This window comes from Talpa occidentalis, unplaced genomic scaffold (genome assembly GCF_014898055.3).
Source record: "Talpa occidentalis isolate TD23 unplaced genomic scaffold, MPIMG_talOcc4v2.1 talOcc4.6, whole genome shotgun sequence".
NCBI lineage: Eukaryota > Metazoa > Chordata > Mammalia > Eulipotyphla > Talpidae > Talpa > Talpa occidentalis.
The window spans coordinates 21,452-33,541 of record NW_023604972.1 but is presented as its reverse complement, the minus strand read 5'-3'; positions in this window follow the sequence as shown (position 1 = coordinate 33,541).

Here is a 12,090-nt window from a genome sequence, read left to right as displayed (position 1 = left end):
GCCTTAGCCTTGCAAGCAAAGGTTTGGGCCTTTCTCTGACCTTTTGACTTTCGAGTTTGTCATTCCCGCTGTGGGGGACCAGAATGTGCCCGGGCACATCCAAAGTCCACTCCACACAGCTAGTTCATTCTTAACCTTCCTACAGGACTCAGAGGATGAAACCCCAATTCTTTTCTCTTACCCCGTTTTTGTCTAGAGTGCTGTCCAGAAGTACTTGCTTCTTTAGGAAGTTTCTCTGGTCTCTGGGCCTGCTCGGAGCCACTGGTGTTCAGCAAAGCGGCTGTTGCTGACATTTCCTTCAAACTAGATTCACTACTTACTGCAGCTCTGGACATTCCCTGCAATGCGAGAGTCACATGAAAAGACAAGGTGCATTTCGTTAGTCAACCAGGGCTCGTGATGTGTTCTCACGTGGATGACTTTAGTCAACACCTCAACAACCCTTGTAAATAATGAAGGCGCCTGAATTCTAAAGGTAAAAGAAAGGGCTTATGTGGGTAATGAATCCAGGGCCGAACCCCATGTCTTAAGGCTCTTTGCCTTCCACTTTCTCTCAGATTTCTCCATGAAAGTGGAGGAAAGGAGAGTACACGGGCAGACTACCTGGACAATCAACAAGGTCTGTGAAGGAGGGTAAAGCCTTCAAGAGCACATGGGGCCTCCCCTGGTGGCACAGGCAGTTGAGGGCCGTGCTGTGAAGCTGTTCACAGCCTCTGCAGCTCCGGTTCAATCCCAGCCGGTAAGCGAGGGTCCCACGTGGCATGGCAGACCTCTCCTGTCATGCCCGCTGCTCCCCTCAGCCCTAGCGTATTTCGTCAGTCTGCCTGTTCTGTTCTCCGCTCTGTCTCTGGTGAATCCTCTCACCCTCCTTTGCATCTGGCCTGTTCCCCAGTTCTTGTATCAATCAATCAACCAATCAATCAATCAATCAATCTTTAAAAAAAAAAAGAGAGCACACAGAACACTCCCCAGGTGTGAGGAGAGAGGAGTGTCCTTTATGGTAAAATGGAAGGAGCTTGAGAGAATTAGGTGAAATAGAGCGAGTCAGAACTATAAAGACAAATATTGGGCAATGTTACTTATATGTGTAAAACAGGGAATCAAAGTGGATATACTGACGAAGTGAAATAATTAAAAAGCTATGAACATTGATAACCCAAAGCAGGTTTTTGAGGTTAAGAGGGAGCAGGGAGGGATGAAGGGCCAAAGGGATAGGTTATGGTAAAAAAAAAAAAAAGGCTTAGAGAAAAAGAGGGGGGTTGTCTATAACCTAGTGAAAGAGAAAGACAAAGTATAGATAAGAGGGAACAGACAGATCCGGAAAATGAGGAAACAGAGCAGTGACAGAAATAAAACCCCTTTCTCTTAGGAAGAGAGCAAAGAGATGATGGGCAGGAAATGTATCCAGGCAATAAAGGACATGATGCTAGAGCTGCAGGTTGCCATATCTGGGGAAGAATATTCGTGCCTAGATGAGCTGGTTCCTGTCGGTCCTGTATGAGTGAGTCCGTACTACTGTTTACTTCCCTGTCGCTTCCTGATCCACAAACTGGCATATGGGGTAATTCTTTTATTTTTTAAAAGATTTATTTATTTACTTATGCATACAAGAACTGGGGTACAGGCCAGAGGTGTGGGGGGTGAGGATTCACTGGAGACAGAGTGAGGAACACAGCAGGCAGAGTGAAATACACTGCTCAGGGGAGCGGCGGGGAGACAGGAGGGATCTGCTGTGGCATGTGGTTAGCTCCCTGGCCAGGGATGGAACTTGTGCTGAAGTGGTTGTGGATAGCTTTATAAGTTGCATCTTCATCTCTTACACCACTAGGAAGGCCCATAAGGGGTAAATCTTTTTATTTTAAAAGATTTATTTATTTATACAAGAACTGGGGTACAGTCAGAGGTGTGGGAGGGTGGGAGAATTCACCAGAAACAAAACGGGGAGCAGAACAAGCAGACTGGTGAAAGCACTGCTGAGGGGAGCAGTGGGCATGGCAGGTGAGGTCTGCACGCCATGTGGGTTCCTCCCTGGCTAGCCAGGAATTGAACCAATAAATGACATGTTGGAAAGCAGATTCTGAAGAGAAGGCAGGCCTCTGAGGAGAAAATCTGAGGAGAAATACTGCAGTAAGGAGTGTTGAGGAGAAATATCTGAGGAGAAATGACCCCCTGGGAAGCAGATTCTGAGGAGAAGACAGGCCTCTGTGGAGAAAAATCTGAGCAGAAATACTGTAGTAAGCAGTGTTGAGGAGAAGTATCTTATGAGAAATGAAACCCTAGGAAGTAAATTCTGAGGAGTAGACAGGCCTGTGAGGAGATAAAACTGAGGAGAAATACAGTAGTAAGGAGTGTTGAGGAGAAGTATCTGAGGAGAAATTACACCCTTGGAAACAGATTCTGAGGAGAAGACAGGCCTGTGAGGAGAAACAACTGAGGAGAAATACTGTAGTAAAGAGTGTTGAGGAGAAATATCCGAGGAAAAATGACACCCTAGGAAGCATATTCTGAGAAGAAAACAGCATCTGAGGAGAAAAAACTGAGGAGAAAAAATTAGTAAGGAGTGTTGGGGAGGAATATCTGATGAGAAATGACATGTAGGGAGGCATATTCTGAGGAGAAGACAGGCCGCTGAGGAGAAAAATCTGAGGAGAAATACTGTAGTAAGGAGTGTTGAGGAGAAATATCAGGTGAGAAATGACACGTTGGAAAGCACATAGTGAGAACACAAGCCTCTGAGGAGAAAAAACTGAGGAGAAATACTGTAGTTAGGAGTGTAGAGGAGAAATATCTGAGGAGAAATGACCCTCTGGGAAGCAGATTCTGAGGAGAAGACAGGCCTCTGAGGAGAAAATCTGAGGAGAAATACTGCAGTAAGGACTGTTGAGGAGAAATATCTGAGGAGAAATGACCCCCTGGGAAGCAGATTCTGAGGAGAAGACAGGCCTCTGAGGAGAAAAAAGTGAAGAGAAATAGTGTCGTAATTCTTGTAGAGGAGGAATATCTGAGGAGAAATGACACGTTGGGATGCACATTCTGAGGAGAAGACAGGCCTCTGTCGAGAAAATCTGAGGAGAAATACTGCAGTAAGGACTGTTGAAGAGAAATATCTGAGGAGAAATGACACATTGGGAAGCAGATTCTGAGGAGAAGACAGGCCTCTGAGGAGAAAATAATGAGGAGAAATACTACAGTAAGGAGTGTTGAGGAGGAATATCTGAGGAGAAATGACCCTCTGGGAAGCAGATTCTGAGGAGAAGACAGGCCTCTGAGGAGAAAATCTGAGGAGAAACACTGCAGTAAGGAGTGTTGAGGAGAAATATCTGAGGAGAAATGACCCCCTGGGAAGCAGATTCTGAGGAGAAGACAGGCCTCTGAGGAGAAAAAAGTGAGGAGAAATACTGCAGTAAGGACTGTTGAGGAGAAATATCTGAGGAGAAATGACCCCCTGGGAAGCAGATTCTGAAGAGAAGACAGGCCTCTGAGGAGAAAAAAGTAAAGAGAAATACTGTAGTAATTCTTGTAGAGGAGGAATATCTGAGGAGAAATGACACGTTGGGATGCAGATTCTGAGAAGACAGGCCTCTGAGGAGAAAAAAGTGAGGAGAAATACTGTAGTAAGGACTGTTGAGGAGAAATGACCCCCTGGAAAGCAGATTCTGAGGAGAAGACAGGCCTCTGAGGAGAAAAAAGTGAGGAGAAATACTGTAGTAATTCTTGTAGAGGAGGAATATCTGAGGAGAAATGACACGTTGGGAAGCACATTCTGAGGAGAAGACAGGCCTCTGAGGAGAAAATCTGAGGAGAAATACTGCAGTAAGGACTGTTGAGGAGAAATATCTGAGGAGAAATGACCCCCTGGGAAGCAGATTCTGAGGAGAAGACAGGCCTCTGAGGAGAAAAAAGTGAAGAGAAATAGTGTCGTAATTCTTGTAGAGGAGGAATATCTGAGGAGAAATGACACGTTGGGATGCACATTCTGAGGAGAAGACAGGCCTCTGTCGAGAAAATCTGAGGAGAAATACTGCAGTAAGGACTGTTGAGGAGAAATATCTGAGGAGAAATGACACATTGGGAAGCAGATTCTGAGGAGAAGACAGGCCTCTGAGGAGAAAATAATGAGGAGAAATACTACAGTAAGGAGTGTTGAGGAGGAATATCTGAGGAGAAATGACCCTCTGGGAAGCAGATTCTGAGGAGAAGACAGGCCTCTGAGGAGAAAATCTGAGGAGAAACACTGCAGTAAGGAGTGTTGAGGAGAAATATCTGAGGAGAAATGACCCCCTGGGAAGCAGATTCTGAGGAGAAGACAGGCCTCTGAGGAGAAAAAAGTGAAGAGAAATAGTGTCGTAATTCTTGTAGAGGAGGAATATCTGAGGAGAAATGACACGTTGGGATGCACATTCTGAGGAGAAGACAGGCCTCTGTCGAGAAAATCTGAGGAGAAATACTGCAGTAAGGACTGTTGAGGAGAAATATCTGAGGAGAAATGACACATTGGGAAGCAGATTCTGAGGAGAAGACAGGCCTCTGAGGAGAAAATAATGAGGAGAAATACTACAGTAAGGAGTGTTGAAGAGGAATATCTGAGGAGAAATGACCCTCTGGGAAGCAGATTCTGAGGAGAAGACAGTCCTCGGAGAAAATCTGAAGAGAAATACTGTAGTAAGGAGTGTTGAGGAGAAATATCTGAGGAGAAATGACCCCCTTGGAAGCAGATTCTGAGGAGAGGACAGGCCTAGTGGAGAAAAATCTGAGGAGAAATACTGCAGTAAGGATTACTGAGGAGAAGTGTCTAAGGAGTAATGACACGTTGTGAAGCAAATACTGAGAAGACAGACCTCTGAGGAGAAATACTGTAGTTAGGAGTGTAGAGGAGGTATCTGACAATAAATGACACTTTGGGAAGCAGATTCTGAGGAGAAGACAGGACTCTGAGGAGAAATACTGCAGTAAGGAGTGTTGAGGAGAAATATCTGAGGAGAAATTACCCGTTGGGAAGCAGGTTCTGAGAAGACACGCCTCTGAAGAGAAAATCTGAGGGCAAATACTGTAGTAAGGAGTGTTGAGGAGAAATATCTGAGAATGACACCCTTGGAAGCAGATTCTGGCGAGAAGACAGGCCTCTGTGGAGAAAAATCTGATGAGAAATACTGCAGTAAGGAGCGTTGCGGGCTTTTCCTGATCAGGGATGAGGGTTGTCCAGGGCTTGCGCTCGTTGTGAAGCATATACTGAGAAAACAGGGAGTAGAGGGTGTAGGGGGTTTCTGGCGGCCCCCACCCACGGTTCTGAAATTGTCACTTTTGCACCCTCACAGTGGATGGGTGGGGCCTGGCTCACCTGGGAGCTGAGCCTGGGGTTTCTCAGGTAGGCTGGGGCAGGTGCGGGCTTTTACCCATCAGGGATGCGGGTTGTCCAGGGCTTGTGCGCGTTGAGTTGACCGGGGTGGGGGGGTGCCTATTTGCATTTCCTGGCTGTGGGCGCGGTCACTGTCTGCCTGTGGCTAGATTGGGGTAGCCTCCCTGACAAGTGACCTCGCCCCTCCGCCCAGGCTGCTTCTGGGGTTGTTAGTGCGAGCAGAGGGTGCAGGTGACCCTCTAGCCCCCAGCGAGTGTGGCCAGGTCCAGGGCGTGCTCAGAGGGTTGGGTAGTCCTGGGGATGCAGCAACTGGATATTCAGGGTTCCAGGCAGGGTGGGGCCTTGAGCGGCGCTGCCTCTGCTTAGGGCCGGCGGGTGGAGAGGCTCTGGCTGGGGGCGGCACCGGGACGGGGAGACCCCGCACCGTCCTGGGGCAGGAGGTCGCGGCCCTGAGCGAGGTCTCGCCATCGTGATCCCCATGGCGGCACCATCTCTCCTATAGCTCAGATCGTGCTCAGCTTCCGGGTGAGAACTGGGGACCATTTCAGGTCATATTCATGGGCTTCCTGGGGGGCAGGGGGGGTACAGATGGAGATCCCCAGCTCTGGCCAGCCCCTGCAGGACGGGTCCACCCCCGTGGGTCAGGAGCAGCCCTCAGGGGGCAGCAGACCTCCCGTCTCCCCACTGCCCCCCTCAGCCCTGGATTTCAATCCATCCACCAGTTCTGCTCCCCACTCTGTCTCTGGTGACTCCTCTCACCCCCGCACCTCTGGCCTGTACCCCGGTTCTTGTATAAATAAATAAATCTTTAAAAATAAAAATAGCATTTTTCTAATTACTCACACACAGCAGGCTTACTTGCTGCACAGGCCAGAGACAATTCCTTGAGATCTAGAACAACGGATGAGGGGATGCCTCGGCAGTGCCTCCAGCAGTGCTCAGGTGAGACCCCCTTTAGAGCATTTATTTATTTATATTGTCTTAGGGTCTTCCCTGTCCTTAAAGACCATCTCTCTTTTTTTTTCTTTTCTTGCATCGTTGTTCATTTTTTTAGTTATTGGTTTCTCCCGATACAAAACGGGGTGCCTGACTGTGGGTCCTCACCCGCGTGCTTAAAAGGACTTATCAATGCTCTACTGCAGGCTCATGTGAAAGGTTAATAAAAAAGGTTTATTTACAAGGGAAGGGGAAATGAGGAAATGTACAGCTCTGGGAGAAAAGTGGGAGACAAAGTTTTATTTTTTTTTAAGATTTATTTTATTTTATTTTTATTTATACAAGCACTGGGTACAGTCAGAAGCGCGGAAGGGTGAGAGAATTCACCAGAGCCAGAGCAGGGAACAGAACAGGCAGAAGGACCGAAGTACACTGCTGAGGGGAGCAGCGGGCAGTAGGAGAGGTCTGCGCGCCACGCGGGACCCTCCTCTGGTGGCCAGGGAGCAGCCGGGGATCGAACCGGCGCCGCAGAGGCTGCGGGCAGCTTCGCAACCCAGCGCTCAACCGCTGCGCCACCGGGGAGGCCCGGGAGACAAAGTTTTAAATGAGTCCTACCCAATCCGCTGATCAGGAATCCCAAAATGGCGCTCTTAGAGTTGGCCGCCAGCCAGGAGCGGTGAAGCCAGGAGGCGAGCGATCGCGAGCCAGAGAGAGCCCAAGGCCCATGTGTTTGGTTTTTTATATCCAACCTGGCTGCCCAACTCCACCCTCAGGTCCCAGCCACCCTCCCTTGGTGGTGATGGGATTTGTCTTTCCCAGAGTCTTGATGGCTTTAGTCTGGAGTGGGGGTGGCGTCCACAAAGTTAATCCTGTATGGGATTAACTCAGGACATCACATCCCCCTAACACCCTCAGGGGTGGTCCCCATAGTGCTCCCACCAAAATAGCCCCCATGCCTCATCACCATAATCCCTTGGGCTCTTCCCTCCCCTCTGTTCACCCCCCTCCCTCCCCTCCCCGCTGGGAGCCTCAGGTCTTGGTCAGCCTGCTAGGGTTGTCTTTTTCTCTACCTTTTGTTCAGTTTCTCTATTTTCCGCATGTAAGTGAAACCACCTGATATTTATCTTTCTCCTGCCTTATTGTGGTAGCATCATCCCTTGCAGCTCCATCTATATCACCACCAGTGGCATGAATGTGTCTTTTTTGATTGCTGAGCAGTATTCCATGGTGTAACTGTACCACAACGTTTTGATCCATTCATCTGTTTTCTGGCATGAGTTGTTTCCATGTCACGGCTATTATAAATAGGGCTGCAATGAACACAGCAGTTTGGGTTTCCTGGGTTTTTTTTTTGTCCCTTTGGTGGATTCCTAGGAGTGGAACGCTGGATCCTGTGTAGACCCATTTTCAGTGTTCTGAGGAACCTCCACACAGCTGCCCACAGTGGCTGGACCAGTTTGCGCGCCCACCAGTGGTGTCAGAGGCTCCTTTTTCTCCGCCACTTCTCCAGCATTTGTTGTTTCCAGTTTCTCTTTTCAAATGTGGAGTGCCACGGACCAGCACAGCAGTAGATGATGAGGCCACCTCAGGGTTGAGAGAAGCGTGCAGGGTGGTCAGGGCATCGGTGAAAGAAATGACAAACAGACACACTTCAAGAGTGAAAATCTGAGTGTAATTTTCTCTAAATTTGTGACCAGTATATATATGTTTTCCAAAAGCACAGGAATGAATATCAAAGAAATTAGCTTGCTCATGGGCTCAGTCTATCACCATCAGGGAGGTGATCTACATAACAAACAATGACCATTATAGAAGAAAGAAGGAAGTTTAGAAAGACAGATAAGGGATTAAAGTTTGTAGTTCTAGAAAGACGGGATAAGATTTTTAGCATTCTTGTAGTGGTTCTTGGTGGTCGTTATCTTTTGATAAGCTTCTGCCTTTTCAGGGAACTTCCGCTGCACTTCCTCTGCTTCAGGGTGTTATGCTGTTCTCCCCCTGCGCGCTGGTTGCCCAGCCGGACCTAGGGCCGGTTAACCCTAAAGGTCATTGCAGGGGGAGGTGCAGCAGTGGAGCCTTCTCAGTGGAGTGAGGTGGCAGCTCATTGTGGTTTTGATTTGCATTTCCCTGATATCAGTGATGCTGAACATCTTTTCTGTGCCTGCCGGCCATTTGCATTTCTTCTTTGGCAAAGTGTCTTTTTACTTCTGGCATTTTTTTTGACTGGTTGTTTGTTTTTGTTGAGTCATGTAAGCTCTTTGTAGATCTTTGATATCAGTCCCTCAGCTGTTATGTGGTGTGGTGTGCCGATATTTTCCCTCATGCAGCGGGTGTCTCTGTGTTGATGACTGTCGCTTGCTGTAGCCCCATTTATCTATCTACATTCTCCCCGGTTTCCTTGCTTCTGGAGATGACTCCTCAAAGACATTTCTGAGGATCATGTCATTGAGTGTTGGCCTGTGTTCTGTTCTGTGTATTCTATGGTGCTAGGTTTCACATGCAAGTCTTTCATCCACTGGAGTTGGTTTGTGTGTGGTGTGAGGTCGTGCTCTAGTTCCATTCTTTTGCATGTTGCAATCCAGTTTCCCCAGCATCGTTTATGGAAGAAGCTACTTTTTCCAATGTATATTCTTTGCTCCTCTGTCATCGGTTAGTTCACCATATATGGGTGGTTTTATTTCTGGGCTTAAATTTGATTCCATTGGTCTCTGTGTCTGGTTTTGTCCCAACACAGTTTTTATGAGAATAGCTTTGTCGTGTTGTCAGCTGTCTGGGAGTGTCAGGCCTCCATGATTCCTCTCTTTCAGTCAGGAGAACTTTTGCTACTTGAGGTTTTGTGATTCCATATGAATTTGGACAGTATTGGTTCCACTTTGTTGAAGATCACCATTTAAAGTTTCATCGAAATTGCACTGAATCTGTAAATTGTATACAAATGTTATAGGACAGGGAGAGGGTCAGCCCAAGCCCCGCAAACCTGCCTATTCTAAATGGGTTCTGCCATCCGCCGCATCAACACAAAACATAGGAGACTTTAATGGGAAGGAACTTTAATAAAACTAGGAAACAATACAGGTAAGGCAAAGAGTCTAGTTTCTAAATCAAGCACCCAAAGTTACCCATCCCCTCGTGGGTAAAAGTCCATCCAAATGGGATTGGCCCAGAGCAAGGCCCCAAGGCCTGCCACAAGTCTAAAGCATCTTCCAGTGGGGACCCACAGAAAAGGGTCACAAACAACCGGACAAGCCCGGAAGGAAAAGAGCAAAATCAACATCAAGATAAAAGCTGCCATTGTCACCTCCCCACGGGTCTCACCCACATCTGTGTCACCCAGTCCACGACCAAAAGACAAGCACAGTTTCTTCACATGTCTCTAGGCTCCATGCGCCTCCTCCAGGTCTCCTGGCTCCATCCTGCTTCCTTCCTCTTCTGCAGCTTCTCCTCTTCCTGCTCAGCTCCACCCTCCCTTGGGTGGGGCAGGGAACCTCCCCCTTTCCTGGGGACCACCCTGTTACACAAATAGGAAGTCCCATCTAGGTATGTTACTTTTTACCAATTATGGAACATTCATCAGAGTGTTAATAAAAAATGTAGGTGTTATTTTCTATAAATTCTAAAAAGACAAAGTAGGTCTGTTCTCCAGATGAAGAAGGAATATTTCAGATTGAAAGGCAATGGCATTTTATCATAGAATAGATGACCATTTATTGATCGTATAATATTAGGATATTCTTCCACCTTTCTGCTGATGGAACGCTCAGTAAGATCATCCCTTTGTCATCTGCTTTATGGTGCCACCAGAGAAAATGTTGCACTCAAGTGACTTACTTGCACGCTTTATAAAGGAATCAAGGAGAGGAATTAAGTCAGGAAATTCAAAACGTGAAACTGGAAAACATGAAGTTGATAATGAAGTTAGAGCCACATCTCTGGTCACGTGTGTCTGTAAAATCCACAATCCTCAATTGTGGGCTGGTCACCCGCCACTGGACAAGGCAGGGCCAGACCCACTGATCCATGGAGGGTCCTTTCTGAAGCTGGGCCTGGGGTCTGAATTTGTACCTGGCGAACAAGGGCATGTCGCTGTTGTCTTGGGCGGGTTGGGTCACGTCCTCCTATCTTTGCCTCCCTGGGGAAAGGAAAGGGAGGAACCAGATGTTTCCCGACTTTCCCTCGGTCCTTGCTGCCCTCACAGACAACCTGTTTGTCACGTCATTTATTTACAGCCTCAAAAATCTCTTCAGTGGCTCCCACTGTCTGCGCTCAGGCTAAAGTCCAAGCCTCCAGACAAGCTTATGAGAGTCTTGCCATCTGCTCCTGCTGTCTCAGGCCCACGGCCCCTCTCTGACAACCTCCTTCTCTCCAGCTTCCCCATTCACCTGACCGAGTCCATGTCAAGGGTCATTCCGCAGCAGCCCTGCTGGTCGCCCCCTTGGCCAGGAGCGTGTCAGGTGTCCCTTCCAGGAAGGCTGTGGTGTCTCAAGCTCCCTGTCACAATTCTTGTGGGTCTGTTGAGGTTCCCTGTGTCCCCGATTGCTCCTGAGGGTGCTCTGAGCTGTGGGCTCGGCTCAGCCCGTGTCCTCATCCAGCAGAGAGTGGGCGCTCAGCAACAACAGGTGAAGGGGTGGTGTCTGCCTCTCCAGTCGAGGGGATACTTTCCTTTGTACAGATAAGGAAACGGAGGCTCAGGTATTAGAGGAAAAAACTATCTTCCCTGCCCCCGGGCCTGCCTGATGAGCATAGAACCTTCCATTTTGTCAGAGCGGGTGGTCTCTGGGCTCTGGCCTGTCTGCTCCTCTCTCCCCCCTACTTGGTGCAGGCAGAGGTGTGGCCCTGGCGCTTGCTGGGGGGAGGTGCTGGGGCAGCCCCACCCGCCTCTCTCTCAGCAGTCAGGGGCCTCCTGGAATGACGCTGCCAGGCGGGCGCTCATCCCTCGTGGGCAGTGAGGAGAGGGTGCGGTTGTCGCACCCCCAGGGCGGGGCTTCCGGCCACAGGGAGGATGCAGGGGCTCAGAGAGTCTGTGCAGCTTCTGTCCCAGGCGGCGACCAGCTCCAGCGGGACCCGGGTGTGGTGGACACAGCTGCAGGGCGAGCTCCGGGGTGGAGCTTGGTGCATTTTTACCTTGTTCCATTGGGTCCTCCGCTCAGAGCGCTCAGAGCACAGCTTCACGCGCCGGTGGGTCTCCTGGCCCCCCTTCACAGTGCGGGTTCTGACCCAGTGGGCTGCTCAGGAGTGAACCCGGACCTCTGTGCTCCTCCGTGCCCACAACACAACCTGCCAGCGCCTGGCGGTTTTCCACATCCAGCCCTCCCTCCCCGGGGTCCTCGCAGCCGGTGCCCCCCACTCTGCCATCAGCCGCCCACAGGAGATGCTGCTCACTCTCCCCTCCTCCTGGGCTCCCCTTCTGCCCAGATGGAAGCACAGAGGGTGCCGCCCTGCTGGGTCCTGCAGGACCAGGTTCCTGGCCCCAACCCTGCTGGCCCCACTCCCCCCTTAACCGTCCACCCCCCATCCCGCAGGCCCAGGCCGGGACTTCACTCCAAGTCTTACGGGAGCCTGGATGGGAGAGGACGGGACTCACAGTGGCAACACCCACCCGATGGTCCCACTGCATCATGACGGTGTGGAAATTCAAAGTGAGCTACAGGTAAATAGCCCACGTTTCCTCCGAAGATGGTGACAATGTAAAAATTGTAAGATGAATGGGGAAGGCTTGAGTGTCCTCACGTCTGGGGTGGAAATGTTGGTGAGGATGTCCATTTTGTGGGGCCTGTGTGCAATTCCATTTCAACATTGCTCAG